Below are 17,708 nucleotides of genomic sequence, written 5' to 3'. Positions count from 1 at the left end.
TATTATATTATTATAATCGTGCTACTTTATTATTGTTGCTGTTAATCTCTTACAGTGCCTAATTTACAAATGGAACTTTATCATAGGTAGGTATACATAGGGGAAAAAATAGTAAATAAAAGTTTCAGTTCTATCCAGTTTCAAGCATCCACTGGGGATCTTGAAACACGGACCCTGAAGATAAGGGGGACTACTGTTCTCTTCAGTTACCTGTCACGGATTACATTGATAGGGAACCAACATATCAAAATGTAAGTAGTGCTATGAGAATGTAAGTCCTTCTCAGAAATATGACATTCTTGATGTCACCAAAAGCTTCCACTCACCTTCTCGCAGTTGTCTCACCATTCTTTCCCACTTGGAGATTCTTCTTATCTTTTCTGCATGTATCCAGTGTTCTGGGCCCATGAGAGTCTGGCTGGCATCCCTCTTACTGGGGCCTACAGAGCACTGCATAACCTGGCCCCTGCCTGCTTCTCCAACTTCATGGATTACATCAACATGCAGCCCCTTGCCCCTGTGCACTCTGTTCGACTGGCTCCCTTTTCTTTCTCTCTTTGTGTTTTCCCCTTAAACATGCCCAGTTCTTTCTCATCTCAAAGCCTTTAAATTCCCCACTCAGGTTTCAGCACAAAGAGGGCTTCTGTGCTATCGCATCATGAGTACTCGCTTATGCCTGTAATCTAGAGGCCATCGCATCACTCTGCTTGTTTCCTTCCTATCATTTAAAGTGATCTGTGATTTGGGGCAAGTCTTGAAGATGCCGCCCAAAGGAAACAGTGGTTCTGGAAAAGGGGGTAAAGAGGGAGCAGCGTCTGGGAATGACAGTGCTGACAAAGAAGGCTCAGGGTCCCAAAGGTGGTGGCAATGCAGTAAAGATCAGACACATTCTATGTGAAAAACACAGAAAATTATGAAAGCCATGGAAAAGTTAAAGTCTGGAATGAGATTCGATGAAGTGGCCATGCAATATAGTGAAGATGAAGCCAGGCAAGGGGGTGACTGGGGTTGGATGACCAGAGGGTCCATGGTGGGACCATTTCAAGAAGCAGCATTGACCTTGCCAGTCAGTGTGTTGGATAAACCTGTGTTTACAGACCCACCAGTTAAGACAAAATTTGGATATCAGATTATGGTTGAAGGGAGAAAATAAAATTATATGAAAGACTGGGGAAAAAAAGACCTGTAGTTTTATTATTTCACCTATTAAAGCTCCTCTCCCCCAAGCGGTTATAGAGATGTCATTGATCTTATTTGGTTATAGTCCCCACTTCTACAAGAGCGGCTTGCAGGTGGTGAACTTGGATACTTGCTGGCCGATGAGTGCTACACGGCCTGCTGCTGCCGGAAGTGCCCAGGTGTTGGACTATGGACTCTGTTTGACATTGCTGTTGCTGATTGGATTAAGGCACGGGTGGGAGCCTGTCACAGATTAGCCAGTGACCTGGGATTGATAGGGCCTGGTTTGCAAAGATTAGCTCAGTCAATCCAATTGAGGGATTGAGCTACTGAGCCAGCGAACCAAGGGAACTGAAATCAAAATCTGTCACTTGGAGCCAACCAGAGCCAAGTCAGTAGAAAGAAAACTTTTAGATAATTGGAGAGAAGTAGTAATACCACATAAGGGAATCCAAATCCCTCCAGGAAAAGCCACCTCAGTTCCTGACAACTTTTTATTTTTAAGAATTATTTTGTTTAACTTTATTTATTTTTAATTTGGCCAGTGAGCAAGAGTTGGGGGAGGGTGGTTGGGGAAATGAGAAAGCAAGCCGCCCCATCTGGGACTCAAACCACAGACGGCCAGGTGAGAGTCCAGTGCCCCTAGCCACCCCATCACCTGCCAACCCCCCTAACAACTTTTCTACTATTCAGTTTTGGTCCCACAAGGACTTCCCATACCACTGCCCTCATACTGTGACATATTCTTTTTCCAATTATGTTAAGATGAAAGGTTCAGCATAGTGAGAAAGAGAGACACCATAAAGAGAGAAAGAGAGAGAAAGTGAAAAAGCAAGCTACTAGGTCTGGGACCTGAACTACAGTCAGCCATGTGGGAATCCAATGCCTTAATTATCACAGCACCTGCTGGCCCCACAAGCAATTTTTTTTCCAGAGAGATTTTTGCTGTAGGGCATGTGAACTTACCAGGGAGAGAAAGAGACAGAAAGGGAGAAATCACCACACCCCTCTTCCCCCAAGGGGGATGGCTATACCATAGTCCCTTCTCCTCTATTCTCTCCTCTCATAATTTTGAGCAAACACACACACAAACACCCAGCGTGAGTTTTAAGCCACCAGGTCTGGGACTCGAACTGTGGTCAACCACATGGGAGTCCAACACCTTAAACACTATGCCACCTGCTAGTTCCCCCACTGGTAAAGTTTTAAAAAAGAAAAGAGCGGGGGCTGGCAAATGGCATGGTGGTTAGTGGCGTTGTACTCCCACATGGCCAGCCATGACTTGAATCCCAGACCGGATGACTTGCTTTCTCGTTTTTCTCTCTCGCTCTGTCCCTCTCTGGTCAAATTAAATAAATAAATAAATGTAAATAAAATAATTAAAAAAAAAAAAACAGGACCTGGCAGGTGGCATGGTGACTCCCACATGGCCGACTATGGTTCGAGTCCTGGACCTGGAGGCTTGCTTTCTTAATTTCTCTCTCTCACAATCACTCTGTCCCTTTCTGGTCAAATTAAAAATAAATACATACATAAATAAAGTTAAATAAAATTTTAAAAAGAAAAGGACAAGGACCAGCATGTAGTGTGGTAGTTAAAGGGCTGGAAACTCCCACATAGCTGACCACAGTTCAAGTCCCAGACCTGGTAGCTTGCTTTCTCACTTTCCCTCTCTCTCTTTCTGTGTGTGTGTGTGTGTGTGTGTGTGTGTGTGTGTATGTGTGCATGTGTGTCTGGTCAAATTAAAATAAATGAATAAATTAAATTAAATATTTTTTAATTATAAAAAGAAAAGAAAAGGGCAACCTAGGTCGTGTGGTGGTTAAGTCAGCTAGATCCTACATGGCCAACTGTGTGGTTCAAGTCCCAGACCCTGAGGCTTGAAAAACACACCTGGTGTGTGTGTATGTGCATGCCCAAAATCCTGAGAGGAGAATAAAATAGAAGGGATTGTGGTGTGGTCATCCCCCCGGGGGTTGCTTTCTCACTTTCTCTCCCTCTCTCTCTTTCTCCAGTGAGTGTACATGCCCTAGCCAAAAAAAAAAAAAGTTTTAAAGGAGCATATGCCATTTCCTTTTTTGTTTGTTTGTTTGCTATAAGGTACGTGCACTCAACAGAGAGAGTGAGAGAGAGAGAGAGAGCCTCCCAAGGGAGGATGACCACACAATCCCTCCTACTCCACTCTGTTCTCTAGATTTGGGGATTTTGCACGCACATACACCAGGCATGTTTTTAAGCCTCTGGGTCTGAGACTTGACCAAGCTGCCAGCCATATGAGATCCAGCTGACTTAAACATCATTCCACTTGGCCAATCCTCCTTTTCTTTTTTAAAAAAAATTGATAGAGAAAGTGCATGTGCTTGTTGGGTAGAGAAGAGAGAGAGGGAAAATGAGAAAACACCTCCCAGGGGAATGGTCATGCTGCAATCTCTTCTCTTCCATTATTCTCTTGGGATTTTAGGCACACATGGACACACATGACCCCAGTGTGATTTTCTCTTTTTTTTTTCTTTCTTTTTTGGAGAGTTTTTATTTTTTATTTATTTATTTATTTTTGCTATAGGGCGCGGGCTCTCACCAGACAGACAAAGACAGATATAGAAAGCGAGAAATCACCCCCCAAGGGGGGATGGCCACGCTGCAATCCCTTCTCCTCCATTCTCCTCTCAGGATCTTGGGCACACACGCACATGCACCCAGCGTGAGTTTAAGCCACTGGGCCCAGAACTCGAACTACTCAGTCTGCCATGTGGGCTCCAGCAACTTAACCTCCACGCCACCTGCTGACCCACTGACACTTATTTTTACTCAGCACTTCAGAGTCATTGAAAATGACTGTTTTCAGTCTAATTAAAGTTACATAGTTGGGACCAGCAGTTAGCGTAATGGCTATGTTGCTGGACTCCCATGTAGTCGACCACGGTTCATGTCCGGGACCTGGTGGCTTAAAACTCACGCTGGGCGCGTGTGCGTGTGTGCCCAAGATCCTGAGAGGAGAATGGAGGAGAAGGGATTGCAGCGTGACCATCCCCTCGGGGGGTGATTTCTCCCTTTCTGTCTCTCTGTCTCTCTCTGTCTGTCTGGCTAGCACACACACCCTATAGCAAAAATCTCTCAAAAAAAAAAGTTCCATAGTAAGTAATCTGTCTCTTCTTGGGGCCCAGCAGGTAGCATGGTGGTGAAGGTGCTGGACACTCCCACATGGCCAACCACAATTCAAGTCCTGGACCTGGCAGCTTGCTTTCTCACTTTCCCTCTCTCTCTTTCTCAGTCTCTCTCTAATGGATTAAAATAATAATAAATTTAATTAATTATGCAAATAAAAAGAATTTTTAAACTTTCTTTAACCTTGTTACTAGCAGTTTTAAAACTTATGTATCACACATTGTATTTTTAAATGAATTATTTAATAATTTATTATTATTTTAATTTGACCAGAAAGAGACAGAGAGAGAAAGTGAGAGAGCAAGCTGCCAGGTCTGGGACTCAAACCACAGTTAGCCATGTGAGAGTCCAGCACTTAACACAATGCCACCTGCAGGCTCCTCCCACACTGTATTTCTATTGGATAGCACTATGTAAGAGTATCTGCTTCTCTTCTCCACACCTCTTATGTTTTTTTTTTGTTTTGTTTTGTTTTTTTTTAGTAAAAAGAATCCTTTTATTTATCCCATGTGAGTGAGAGAGAGGGAAAGAAAGAAAAGGGGCAGTGCCGATAGTGTCTCAGTACTGCAGTATACCCCCAGCCTTAGCCGGTCTGTACCACGGGGACGCATGCACCCGGCATACTCAGGGAAGCACCTGGATGAAACTAGCACTCTCTCATGCGGGTCTGCCTTGCAAAGGATTATGTCCTACTGTGACTACACAGCCCAGCCTCTCTCTTGTCTTCTACTTCCTTATCTCTCTAATGCTTTGTTCTACGGACTTTTCTTACATTATCTGATAGTTGACTGGACTATGTCATCAGCTGCTTCGAATCTATTCAACTCATCCACTGAGCTTTAATTTTTATCGAATAAAAATATACTTTTTGTCACAGCGGCAGTAATATGTCCGGGACCCTGCTACTTAGCAGGCTGAGGCCATGTGGGAGAACTGATGCAATTCTTGGCCCATCCTAAGCATCTGACGTGGTGGCACGTGCTTGTCATCCCAGCTGCTCAGAAGGCTGAGGCAGAGTCTGCAGGCTCGCAGCCAACATGGACAACACGGCAAGATGCTGTGGGAAAGAGCTGGGCTTGGTGTGCATTTCTGATCCCAGCTACTCAGGAGGCTGAGGCAGGGGGTAAGAACACAGGAAAACTCTGTCTAAAACATGACACATACACACCACACAAAAAATACAATTTTCCCCATTTTTACAACATTCATTTGGTACTTTTATAAAGCTGACCTTTTCCCAAAGTAAAACATGATTTTCTTATGCTTGGGTTCCTTCTTCAATGCTTTTAGTCCGTTAGCACAAATTCTATCATTTGCATCTAAAAATTATTTCACGTTCTTGGGGGTTTAACACTGCTGATCATTGCATCTGCTGACTCTTCCTGGAAGATTGCTTTATCATGTATTTCTGTTTTACTTTTTTTTTTTAAGAGGTTTTTGCTATAGGGCGCATGCACTCGCCAGAGAGACACAGAGAGAGAGAAAGCGAGAAATCACCCACTGGGGGATGGCCATGCCGCAATCTCTTCTCCTCCATTCTCCTCTCAGGATCTTGGGCACGCACGCACATGCTCCTGGTGTGAGTTTAAGCCACTGGGTCCAGGATTCCAACTGTGGTCAACTACATGACAGTCCAGCGACATAGCCGTTACAACAACTGCAGGTCCCTAAAATTAAATCTTTTTTTTTTTTTAGAGGTTTTTGCTATAGAGTGTGTGCGCTCGCCAGAAAGACAGAGAGAGACAGAGAGACAGAAAGCGAGAAATCACCCCCCGGGGGGATGGCCACGCCGCAATCCCTTCTCCTCCATTCTCCTCTCAGGATCTTGGGCACGCACGCACATGCTCCTGGTGTGAGTTTAAGCCACCGGGTCCAGGACTCGAACCGCGGTCGACTACGTGGAGTCCAGCGACATAGACATTATGCTAACTGCTGGTCCCCCTAAAATTAAAAATTTTTTTTTAAAAATGTAAAATTGGGACCAGCAGTTGGCATAATGGGTGGGTGATTTCTCACTTTTTGTCTCTCTGTCTGTCAAGTGCATGCATCCTATAGCAAAAACCTCTCGCCCCCCCCAAAAAAAGATTTAATTTTATTATTATTTTTAAAATTTGACTAGAGACAGACAGATAGGCGGAGGGAAAGTGAGAAACAAGTCGCCAGGTCCAGGACTCAAACCATGGTTGACCACGTGGGAGTTCAATGCCTTAACCACCATACCACCTGCCAAACCCTCTATTTTACATTACGAGCTCATCTTCACCAGGGTTTTATCTTTGTTATTACCAGGACTGGGGTTGAGTTTGCTTCTGTCAACTCATCCCAATCTCCCTGGTTCCTTATTTTATGTTACTGTACAGATATAAGGAAATTCCTAAAGAGGTGATATGATTTGATCCCCAAATGTGCAATACACACGGTTATAATTTATCAGGGAAAATTTATTTTCCTACACAGTGTGCAGTCTAAAACAAAAATATTTCTTTCTTGCTTCTTGTGTCAGAACACAGAAGATTTTTTTGGTTATTTCTTTCACTGAAGAGACAGCCCTTCGAGCATCCTGGCTTTATGTAGGTGTCTCAGTTTCTCTTTTTTTTTTTTTTTGGAGAGGTTTTTGCTATAGGGCGCGTGCACTTGCCAGACCGACAGACAGAGAGACATAGAGACAGAAAGCAAGAGAGACATAGAGACAAAAAGCATGACATCCCCAGGGGGGATGGTCATGTCACAGTCCCTTCTCCTCCATTCTCCTCTTGGGATCTTGGGCACGCATGCACACGTGCCCGGCGTGAGTTTTAAGCCACTGGGTCCAGGAAGTGAACCACGGTCGACTACGTGGGAGTCCAGTGACATAGCCATTATGCTAACTGCTGGTTCCCAGGTGTCTCAGTTTCAATTTCCACACCGGTCAAGCTAAAATCCTTGTTTTTTTTTTTTCTTTTCTTTTCTTTTCTCTGTATGTGGTTTAAAATTCAAGCCCCAAGATTATCAGGAGATAATCTTCCACCAACTGCTAAACTTTACACTTGTGGGGGCCAACAGGTGGCATGGTGGTTAAGAGTGCTGGACTCCCACACGGGCAACTGTGGTTTGGATCTGGCAGCTTGCTTTCTCACTTTCTCTCTCTTTCTCTCTCTCACTCTGTCCCTCTCTGGTCAAATTAAAATAAATACAGTTAAATAAAATAATCCTTTAAAAAGTTTACACACTTATGCCTGCTACTCTGGTCTTAATGTTTCCTTCTTAAATTTGCTGTAATAGATGGTGCCTTTGCTTGCTGGAGAGCAAGCGAAAAAGCACCGTCCATGGGGGATAGTCTTCCCACAACCCCTTCCTCACGTGTCTTTTTGAGACTTTGGGCACACACACACCTGTGCCCAGAGTGTTTTTCAAGCTGCTGGGTTCAGGACTACAATCATACAATGAGCCATGTGGGATCCAGCTGCCTTAATCACCGTCTGGCCCTTTTCTTTCTTTTTTTTTTTTTTTTCCCTTTTAAAACTCTGAGTCATGGGGCTGGGAGGTGGTGTGGTGTTGGGGGCGCTGGTTTCAGCCCAAACTCGACCGCTGACACTGGTTTGAGTCCTAAACCTGGTGACTTGCTTTCTTGCTTTCCCTCTCCTTCTCCCTGTCCCTCTCTGGTCAAATTAAAATAAATCGATGAAGTTGAATAAAATAATTCTTAAAAAAAAACAACTCTGGGTCCCAGTTTCTCTTATTTTTAATATTTATGCATGTACCAAACATTTATTGAGCTCCTACTATTTCCAAGCACTAATTTAGGCACTAGGAATGTAGAAACAAAGCAAGTTCTTGGTCCCAATACTCTAGTCAATTAGATCATTATATGTTAATGTCAAGTAGATAACTGCTGTAAACAAAAATGAGGCAAGAGGCCACAAGAGAGTGACAAGGTATTTTATTAGATAATAAAGAGTCATAGTAGGACTCTGGAAAAGTGATATTTGTACAGAGATCTGAATGAAAAGAGGGAGCAAGCCATGTGGGAAAGTAGGAGATGCGGCAGAGAAGAGAGTTCATAACACAAGAAAATAGTTCATGTGTAGGAAGACCGGCAAAGACGGCATTTTACTGCGGACCAAGCCTGTATAGTCCCTGGTAGGGTCATTGGATCTCATTCTGACCGAGACAGGGACCTACGGGAAGCTCATGGGGTCCTGTAATGAGCTCAGCTTTTCTTCGAAAGTTGCACTGGTTGGGACCTGATGCTGATGAAGGTGTAAAATGTGATGCTCTGAGATTGGTCCTGTGGTACTGTGGTTAAACACTATGCACTGGGAGCCAGATCCCATGTGGCCAACTGAGGTTTGAATCCCAGTCATGGTGGCCTGAAAACACGGGGGAGTGGACTGTCCAGCATCCTGACAGGAAAGAGAAATGGAGGAAAAAGGACTGCAGTGTGATCACATCTCATCGTGGAGGTTCTCTCTCTCTCTATCTCGTGTCCTTTGGCAATTAAAAAAAGAAAGAAGTGATGCTTTAAGAGGCAATCCCACATGGGAAGGTTCCAAGTTCAAGTCTTCAGACTTCCCTGAGTATGTCAAGGCATGCTTGGCCATGATCCTGGGATGGCTGAAGGCTGGAAGTGATCATAGCATCAAGACACTGCTGGTGGTTCTTTTTCTGTTTCTCTCACTCATGGAAGAATTAAATAAACATTTAAAAATTACATTTGCTATATTTTACTTGGTAAGCCTAGATGTTTTATCATTGGACGCTTATCCTGTCACCTAATCTACAATACTCCAAGCACTGGTTCTCTGAAACAATGGTCTCCTAAGCAAGATGTGGAGAAAAATTAGAACGTTTTTTTTTTAATACAGTTTTTGCCATAGGACATGTGTGCTCATCAGAGAGAGAATCACCCCCAGGAGGACGGTCATACCACAGTCTCTTCTCGGTTATTCTTGTCCTGAGATTTTGGGCACATGTTCCCAGCATGTTTCAAGCCTCCAGGTCTGGGACTAGAATTCTCTAACTTTAAAACTGAGATACAGGGACAAGCAGTTGGCGTAATGGCTATGTCGCTGGACTCCCCTGTGGTCGACTGCGGTTCAAGTCCTGGACCTGGTGGCTTAAACTCACAGTGGGTGTGTGGGCATACATGCCCAAGATCCCGAAAGGAGACTGGAGAAGGGACTGTGGCATGGCCATCCCACCTGGGGGGGGCTATTTCTTGCTTTCTGTCTCTTTTTTTTTGGAGAGGTTTTTGCTATAGGGTGCGTGAGCTCGACAGACAGAGACAGAGAAACAGAAAGCAAGAAATCCCCCCCCAGTTTTTTCAATCCCTTCTCCTCCATTCTCCTCTCAGGATCTTGGGCATGCATGCACATGCACCCGGCGTGAGTTTAAGCCACTGGGTCTGGGACTCGAACTGCGGTTTACTACATGGGAGTCCAGCGACATAGCCATTACACTAACTGCTAGTCCCTGTCTCTGTCTTTCCGGTGAGCACACGCCCTATAGCAAAACCCTCTCCAAAAAGAAAAAAAAAAATCTGAGGTACAGGGGCTGGCAGGTGTCATAGTAGTTAAGGCTCTGGACTCCCACATGGCCAATGGCAGTTTGAGTCCTATGCTTGGCAGCTTGCTTTCTCAGTTTCCCTCTCTCTCTCTGTGGTCAAATTTAAAAAATAATAATGATGCATAAAATAATAATTATTTTTTAAAGAGAATTATTTAATTTCATTTATTCATTCATTTTATTTTAATTTAACCAGAGACAGAGACACAGAGAGAAGGAAAGTGGGAAATCAAGCCTCTAGGCCTGGGACTTGAACTGTGGTTGGCCATGGGGGAGTGTCCAGCGCCCCAACCACCACATCACCTGCTGGTCCCTAAAATAATTATTTTTTAAAAATGGGGCTGGCAGGTAGTGTGGTAGTTAAGGGTGCTGGACTCCCACATGGCTCACTTTGGTTCGAGTCCCGGACCTGGCAGCTTGCTTTCTCACTTTCTCTCTCTGGTCAAATGAAAATAAATAAAGCCATATAATTATTTTAAAAAATGAGATACAGGGTCAGCTGGTGGCATGGTGGATAAGGCAATTGGATCTCACAGAGCTGACTGCACTGGTGAGTTTCAGACCTGGCAGCTGGTGAAACATGCTGGGTATGTGTGTGCATGCCCAAAATTCCCAAAGGAGAAACACAGATGGGACTGTAGAGTGGTCATGTCCATGGAAGATGCTTTCTCATTTTCCCCTCTATCTCCACTAAGCACATGCACCATCTGGCAATTTATTTAGTTGTTAAATCATTATTTGTTACTATTTTTTTAATTTGACCAGAGAGAGATGGAGGTGGGAGGAGTGAGAAAGCAAGCTGTCAGGTCCAGGATCTGTGGTTGGCAAGGTGGGAGTCCAGTGCCTTAACCACCATGTCACTTCCTGGCCCCAACAATACTTTTAATGAAAATAAATAAGTAATAAGGTAGTAAACTTTACTACTGTACTGTTTAACATGTGGACTAAAACCGGCTCCTCACTCAGATTCAGGATAAGCAGAAGCCCACAATGCAGAAACTGGTAGTGATGTCTCCATCAGCTCACATGTTGTGATATATTGTAGTTTGTGAAGACCTACTTCAATTCATTTATTTTTTAATAATTTCATTTATTCATTCATTTATTTTAATTTGACCAGAGAGACACAGAGAAACAGAGAGAGAGAAAAAAAGGAGAACCCAAGCCACCAGGTCCAGGACTTGAACCGTGGTCAGCCATGTGGGAGTGTCCAGTGCCTTAACCACTACGCCACTTGTTGTTCCCCAACCTACTTCAATTTAAATAAACTGATCTTCACAAAAATATACAACAGGTTTTGGAGCCAGCAGGTGGTGTGATGCTTAAGGGTGCTAGACTTCTATATGGCTGACTGTAGTTCAAGTCCCAGACCTGGTGGCTTGCTTTTGTGCTTCCTCTCTTTCTCTCTCTATCTCTGTCCCTCTCTGATCAAACTAAATAAATAAAAATAAAAGTGAGGTTAAAGGGACCAGCAGATGGTGGAATGATTTCATCACTGGACTCCCACATGGTCCACCATGGTTCGAGTCCCAGACCTAGTGGCTTAATACACTAAGCACACGTGTACATATGTGCCGAAAATTCAGAGAGAAGACTGAATGAAGGGACTGTGGCGTGGCCATCCCCCACTGGGGGATGATTTATCACTTTCTGTCTCTCTGTTTCTCTGGTAAGTGCACACGCCCTATAGCAAAAACTTCTCTTTAAAAAAAAATGAGGTTAAGGGACCAGCAGTTGGCATAATGGCTATGTCGCTGGACTCCCATGTAGTCGACCACGGTTCAAGTCCCGGACCCGGTGGCTTAAACTCACGCTGGGCATGTGTGTGGGTGTTCCCAAGATCCCAAGAGAAGAATAGAGGAGAAGAGATTGCGGAGTGGTCATCCCCCCGGGGGTGATTTCTCGCTGTCTCTCTGTCTCTCTCTGTCTTTCCAGCAAGCACATGCCCTATAGCAAAAACCTCTAAAAAAAAAAAAAAAGAGAGAGAGAGCGAGCTTGATTTTTGGCCTTTTTGAGCCACTCTTCCTCTGTTTGCTCAGGTCCACTCATACCTCTCATGAGTGTACTGTTTATCTTTAATTTTTTTTAATAATATTTTATTTAACTTTATCTATTTTAATTTGACCAGCGAAGGACAGACAGAGAAAGAGAGAGAAGCCAAGTTTCCAGGTCCGGGACTCGAACCACAGTCAGCCATGTGGGAGTTCAGCGCCCTTAACCACCATGCCAACCTCCCGGTCCTGCAGTAGTGTACATTTACTTTTACTTAATAAACTACCTTACACTAAAAAGAAAGGAAGAAAGAAAGAAAGAAAGAAAGAAAGAAAGAAAGAAAGAAAAAAGAGAGAGCGAGAGAGATTTTTGTTACAGGGCATGTGGGCTCACTGGAGAGACAGAGACAAAAAGTGAGATAACGGGGCCAGCAGGTCGCATGGCGGTTAAGGAGCCAGACACTCCTACATGGCCGACCACAGTTCGAGTCCCAGAGGACCTGGTGGCTTGCTTTCTCACTTTCCTTCTCTCTGTGCATGTCTGTCTTTCTCTGGTCAAATGAAAATGATTGAATGAATAAATAAAATTACATAATTCTTTTTTTTAAAAAAAAGTGAGAAATCATCTCTTCTCCTCCACTCTCCTCTAGGGATCTTGGGCACACACGCATGCACATGTGCACAGCATGAGTTTTAAGCGGCTGGGTCTGGAACTTGAACGATTGTCAACTACATCCAGTGACATAACCATTATGCCATCTGCTTGTCTCGGGAGCAGATTATTCTGTCTATCTTCTTTTTTTTTTTGGAGAGATTTTTCCTATTCTTTTTTTTTTTGGAGAGATTTTCGCTATAGGGCGCGTGCGCTCACCAGACAGACAGAGACACAGAGACAGAAAGCGAGAAATCACCCCCCAGGGGGGATGGCCACGCTGGAAACCCTTCTCCTCCATTCTCCTCTCGGGATCTTGGGCGCACACGCACACGTGCCTGGCGTGAGTTTTAAGCCACCGGGTCCGGGACGGGAACCGTGGTCAACTACGTGGGAGTGCAGTGACATAGCCATTACGCTAACTGCTGGTTCCCTCTGCCTATTTTCTGTATCTTTGAGTTGCACATAAAATCTGGGGGTGATCAATCCATACTTTTTTTAACCTGTCAGTGAGGTTCGCAACAATTTTTCCAGATCTGTGGTCTTCAGTTAGAAGCTGGACAATGACTTTAGAGCACAGCTTAATAAGAACCTGGCGTTTTCCGCTTTTTGGTATTGCTGATGGTCTTGAGAGCATCAGCCAGAAAATTCAAGCGCATCAGAAAGAGGGCAGAAAGAGGATGGCAGGGGTGAGCACACGGAGTTACATCCCAGGCTTTTTCTTATTTGTCTGTTCAGTGTTTATCACCAGGCCTATAAATCCCAAACGAAATTCAAGATTTTTAAAAATAACATTAAAATACTCTAAAATGTATATGAAGAAGAAAAATTTATGAATGGCATTAATAATCTTAAAAAAGAAGAGTAAATGGAAAAAGAGAGGCTTGTTATACCAAATATTAAGACACAGCAATAGACCAATGGAAAAAAGTAGAGAATTCTGAGAAAGACCCAGTTGTGTATGAGAACTTGTTATGAAAGAGGCATCACAAATCATTTGGTAAAGGAGAGATCATTTATTAGGTGATGCTGGAAAAACTGGTTCACTATAAGGAGAAAATAAAACTGGATCACGACGTAACATCATTTATAAGGGTGAACTCCAGATGAATCGAGGACCTAATGTGAAAAGAAGTTAGCCAAATAAAACGTAGGATGAACTTTGTGATTTAGAGATGGAGATGATTTAAAAAAAAAAAAAAACAAAAACGTCAAAAGCATAAACCATGCAGGAAAATAAGATTTTGATCACCTCAAAATTATTTTTTAATAATTATTTTAACTTATTATTTTCCAATTTGACCGGAGAGAGAGAGAAAGTGAGAAAGGAAGCCACTCAGTTTGGGACTTAACCATGGTTGGCCATGTGGGAGTCCATCGCCTTTAAACCCCACGCCACCTGCAGGCCCTACCTCAAAATCATTCCTGTTCATAAAAGACACCACAGTGTCAATAGACAGGTAACAAAGAGAACAGAAGGTGGCATTTGTGATCTCAAAGTACACAAGGACTCAAGGGCCATCTTTACTTTCTGCCATTCCCAGCATTATTTGTCCCTATCTCGTTGCAAGATGGCCACCGAAGTGCCAGACAGTGCATCCAAATACAAGAAAGTAGTTTTTCCTTGAATGTCTCTTCGTATTGTTGAGAAGTATCTTTCTTTTTGAGAGATTTTTGCTATAGTGTGCATGCACTCACTAGAGAAAGGTGGTCAGAAAGCGAGAAATCACCCCAAGGGGGGATGGTCACACGACAATCCCTTTCCTTCTATTCTCCTCTGGGGATTTTGGGCATGCACACACATGTGCCTAGCATGATTTTTAAGCCACTGGGACTCGAACTGCAGTCAATTACGTGGGAGTACAACGACATAACCATTATGCCATCTACTGGTCCCAGAGAAGTCTTTCGCATAAGTCTCCTAGCGGGCCAACTGGTGGCATAGTGAGTAAGGCAACTGGATCCCACATGGTGAATTGTGCAGCTCAAGTCCCCGACCCAGAGGCTTGAAAAACATCTACATGCATGCCCAAGATCGCAAGGGAAGAAAAAGAACTATAGGATGACTGTTCCACTGGGGGGGTAGTGAGGGGGCTTTCTCACTTTCTGTCTCTCTCTAGCAAGTGCACATGCTTTTTTTTTTTTTGAGAGGTTTTTGCTATAGGACGCGTGTGCTCGCCAGACAGACAGAGAGAGACAGAGAGAAAGCGAGAAATCACCCCCCAGGGAAGATGGCCATGCCGCAATCCCTTCTCCTCCATTCGCTTCTTGGGATCTTGGGCACACACGCACACGTGCCCGGCATGAGTTTAAGCCACTGGGTCCGGGACGTGAACCGCAGTCGACTACGAGGGAGTCCAGCGACATAGCTATTATGCCAACTGCCAGTCCTTATAATGCCTACTCTTGATTCATGAATGCAATGTTTGTGCCTCTCTATGACAGTGCTGGTTTTTGTTAGTTTGTTTTTTTAAGAGGGATTTTTGCTATAGGATACTTGCACTTGCCAAAGAGACAAAGAGAGGGAGATAAAATGAGAAATCACGCCCCCTCCCTTGGAGGGGATGGCCACATTGCAATCCCTTTTCTTCCATTCTCCTCCTGGGATTTTGGGCTCATACACACACACACACCCAATGTGAGTTTCAAGCTACCAGGTCCAGGATTTGAACTGCAGTCACGATGTGGGAGTCAAACACCTTAACCACTATGCCACCGACTGGCCCCAAAAGCATTGTTTATTCTAAAAGTTTGTCCCACTCCTCTTAGCTATGATTCCTCAAGTTCTTTGTGTTTTGTTTTACTTGATTGTGATGAGTTATTCAACTGAAGTGGGTTTTTTTTGGTTTGTTTTCCTTGTTTATTTAAGTTTTCGCTATAGCCCAAGTGCACTCACCAGACAGAGATAGAGAGGAGGAGAAATTCCCCAGTACCCTCTCCCAGGGGTGATGGCCATGCCACAAACACTTCTTCATTCTCCTCTTGGTATTTTGGGCATGTACACAGACGTACCCAGCCTGATTTTCAAGCCACCAGTCCAGGACTTGAACTATAGTCAACTATGTGGGAGATTAGCACCTTAACCACCACACCACCTGCCTGTCCTATAACTGAAGATTCTTTACCATAGTCTGTTTTTCCAGAGATTATTGTTAGATTCAAACTGTCTTGACTGGAGTAGCTAACCTGAGTTAAGGGTGCAGCTCAGGGCGGTGCAGATTGGACTGACGCAGCATGTGCTCCATGTGGTTTTCAGTGAGATCAGAAGGGTACAGTACAAGTGAAGACATCTCTACAGCTAGTTTTCTGGGCTGAAGCACTTATCTCTCTCCCAGTACTGCCTGTCACTTGAGACACTGCCCCATCTGTCTCTGAGACACTGCTCCTTTATGCCCACAGAGGTTGCACTTGCCAGGGGAGGGTACAGGGATAGCAGGCCTCATGGTACTACCCCAGCTCCCATTACAAGGCTCCTTTATGCGTCCAGCTTCCACTTCTATAGTACTTCTCGTTCCCACTATCTGACTCTATGTTGGATTTTTTTTTTTTGAGAGATTTTTGCTATAGGGCGCCTGTGCTCACCAGACAGACACAGACAGAAAAAAAGTGAGAAATCACCCTCCAGGGAGGATGGCCACGCTGCAATCCCTTCTCCTTCATTCTCCTTTCGGGATCTTGGGCACACACGCGCCCATCATGAGTTTTAAGCCACTGGGTCCGGGACGCGAACCGCGGTCGACTACATGGGAGCCCAGCGACATAGCCATTATGCTAACTGCTGGTCCCCTGACTCTATGTTCAGTGTATGAACTTCCATTACTCACCAATTTAACTGTATGTCAATTTTTTTTTCAATGTAATTCAAGAATTTAGAGACAGGGACCCACAAGCTTGGTACTCTAGGGCCACATAGGGAGTGGCATTCGGGATGAAGAGAAGTGGGGAGCAGACTGGGAGGGATGGGATGGGGAACTATAGGGGAAGGGCTGACTGGAGGGTAGAGGGGAGTGAGCAGGGAGTGGGGCAGCTATGCCTGGAAGAGGTGAGTCCTGACTAAGGACTGCCAAGGCTAGACCTGGGGCCTTGGGGTGGGGGTGGGGTCAGTTCTGCAGTGTTGATCAGACTCTGGGGTGAGGTGCTGCCAACCATATGTTTTTAGCCAAGAACTCATAATCTCTGAGATTTCATTGTGTCTTCAAACACATCTACAGATACAATGAAATTTTCTACCTATCATTTCTTGAGTTTGGGACAAAGGAAGGAAACTTGAGGATGTGTTTAGTTCACTGCCAATAAAACAATATTTTTAGTTTGCTATAGGGCACATTTGCTTCCTAGAGAGAGAAAGAAATGAGAAAGCATCCAAGGAGGGTGGCTATGCTGCAACCCCTGTCCATTCTCCTCTTGGGATTTTGGGCACACATAAGGAATTATTTGAATTGCTGGCTCCAGGACTTGAACCAAGCAGACAGCAATGTGGGATTCAACTGCTGTTACTCCTGATTTTCAAGGGACACACTCAGTTTTAGGGACCAGAAGGTGGTGTAGTAATTAAGGCACTGGACTCCCATGTGGCTGACCACAATTCAAGTCTCAGACCCAGCGTCTTGAAATTAACACCAAGCCTCTGTGCGTGCATGTCCAAAATTCTGAGAAGATAATGGCAGAGAAGGTATTGCAGCATGGCCATCCCCCATGGGGGTTGTCTCTCTCTGGCATGTTCACATGGCCCTATACAAAAAGCTCCCTCCAAAAAAAAAAAAAAAAAAAAAAAAAGGAACAATTTTATTTTAGGGGCTAGCAAGTGGCATAGTAGTTAAGTGCTGGACTCCCACGTGGCCAACTGCGGTTTGAGTCTCAGGTCTGGCAGCTTGAAACTCACACCAAGTACATGTGTGTGCATGCCCCAAATCCTGAGAGAATAGAGAAGGGATTGCGGCACGGTCATTCCCCCCCACCCCTGGGGGTGATTTCTCACTCTCTCTGGTGAGCACATGCAAGCCACCAGGTCCAGAACTTGAACTGCGGTTGGCCATGTGGGAGCTCAGCATCTTAACCACCACACCACCTGCCTGCCAGCCCTTATTCTAAATATCTTGCAGTAATGTCTTTCTACCTTCTGAACACAAAAAGAGTACTTAGCACAGAGTCTGGTCCTCAAGACTCATTCAAGAGTC

At 44.4% G+C, this 17,708-nt stretch overlaps 1 pseudogene; it reads left to right on the top strand.

The window, feature by feature from the left end:
- The first annotated feature begins 760 nt into the window (after positions 1-760).
- Positions 761-1,165, top strand: LOC114008865 (peptidyl-prolyl cis-trans isomerase NIMA-interacting 4 pseudogene; annotated as a pseudogene).
- The last annotated feature ends 16,543 nt before the right edge of the window (positions 1,166-17,708 follow it).

Source organism: Tupaia chinensis, unplaced genomic scaffold (assembly GCF_000334495.1).
Source record: "Tupaia chinensis unplaced genomic scaffold, TupChi_1.0 Scaffold000407_1, whole genome shotgun sequence".
In the NCBI taxonomy this organism is placed as follows: Eukaryota; Metazoa; Chordata; class Mammalia; order Scandentia; family Tupaiidae; genus Tupaia; species Tupaia belangeri.
Note: the sequence above shows the minus strand (reverse complement) of the source record. Positions and strands in the feature narration are given on the sequence as shown.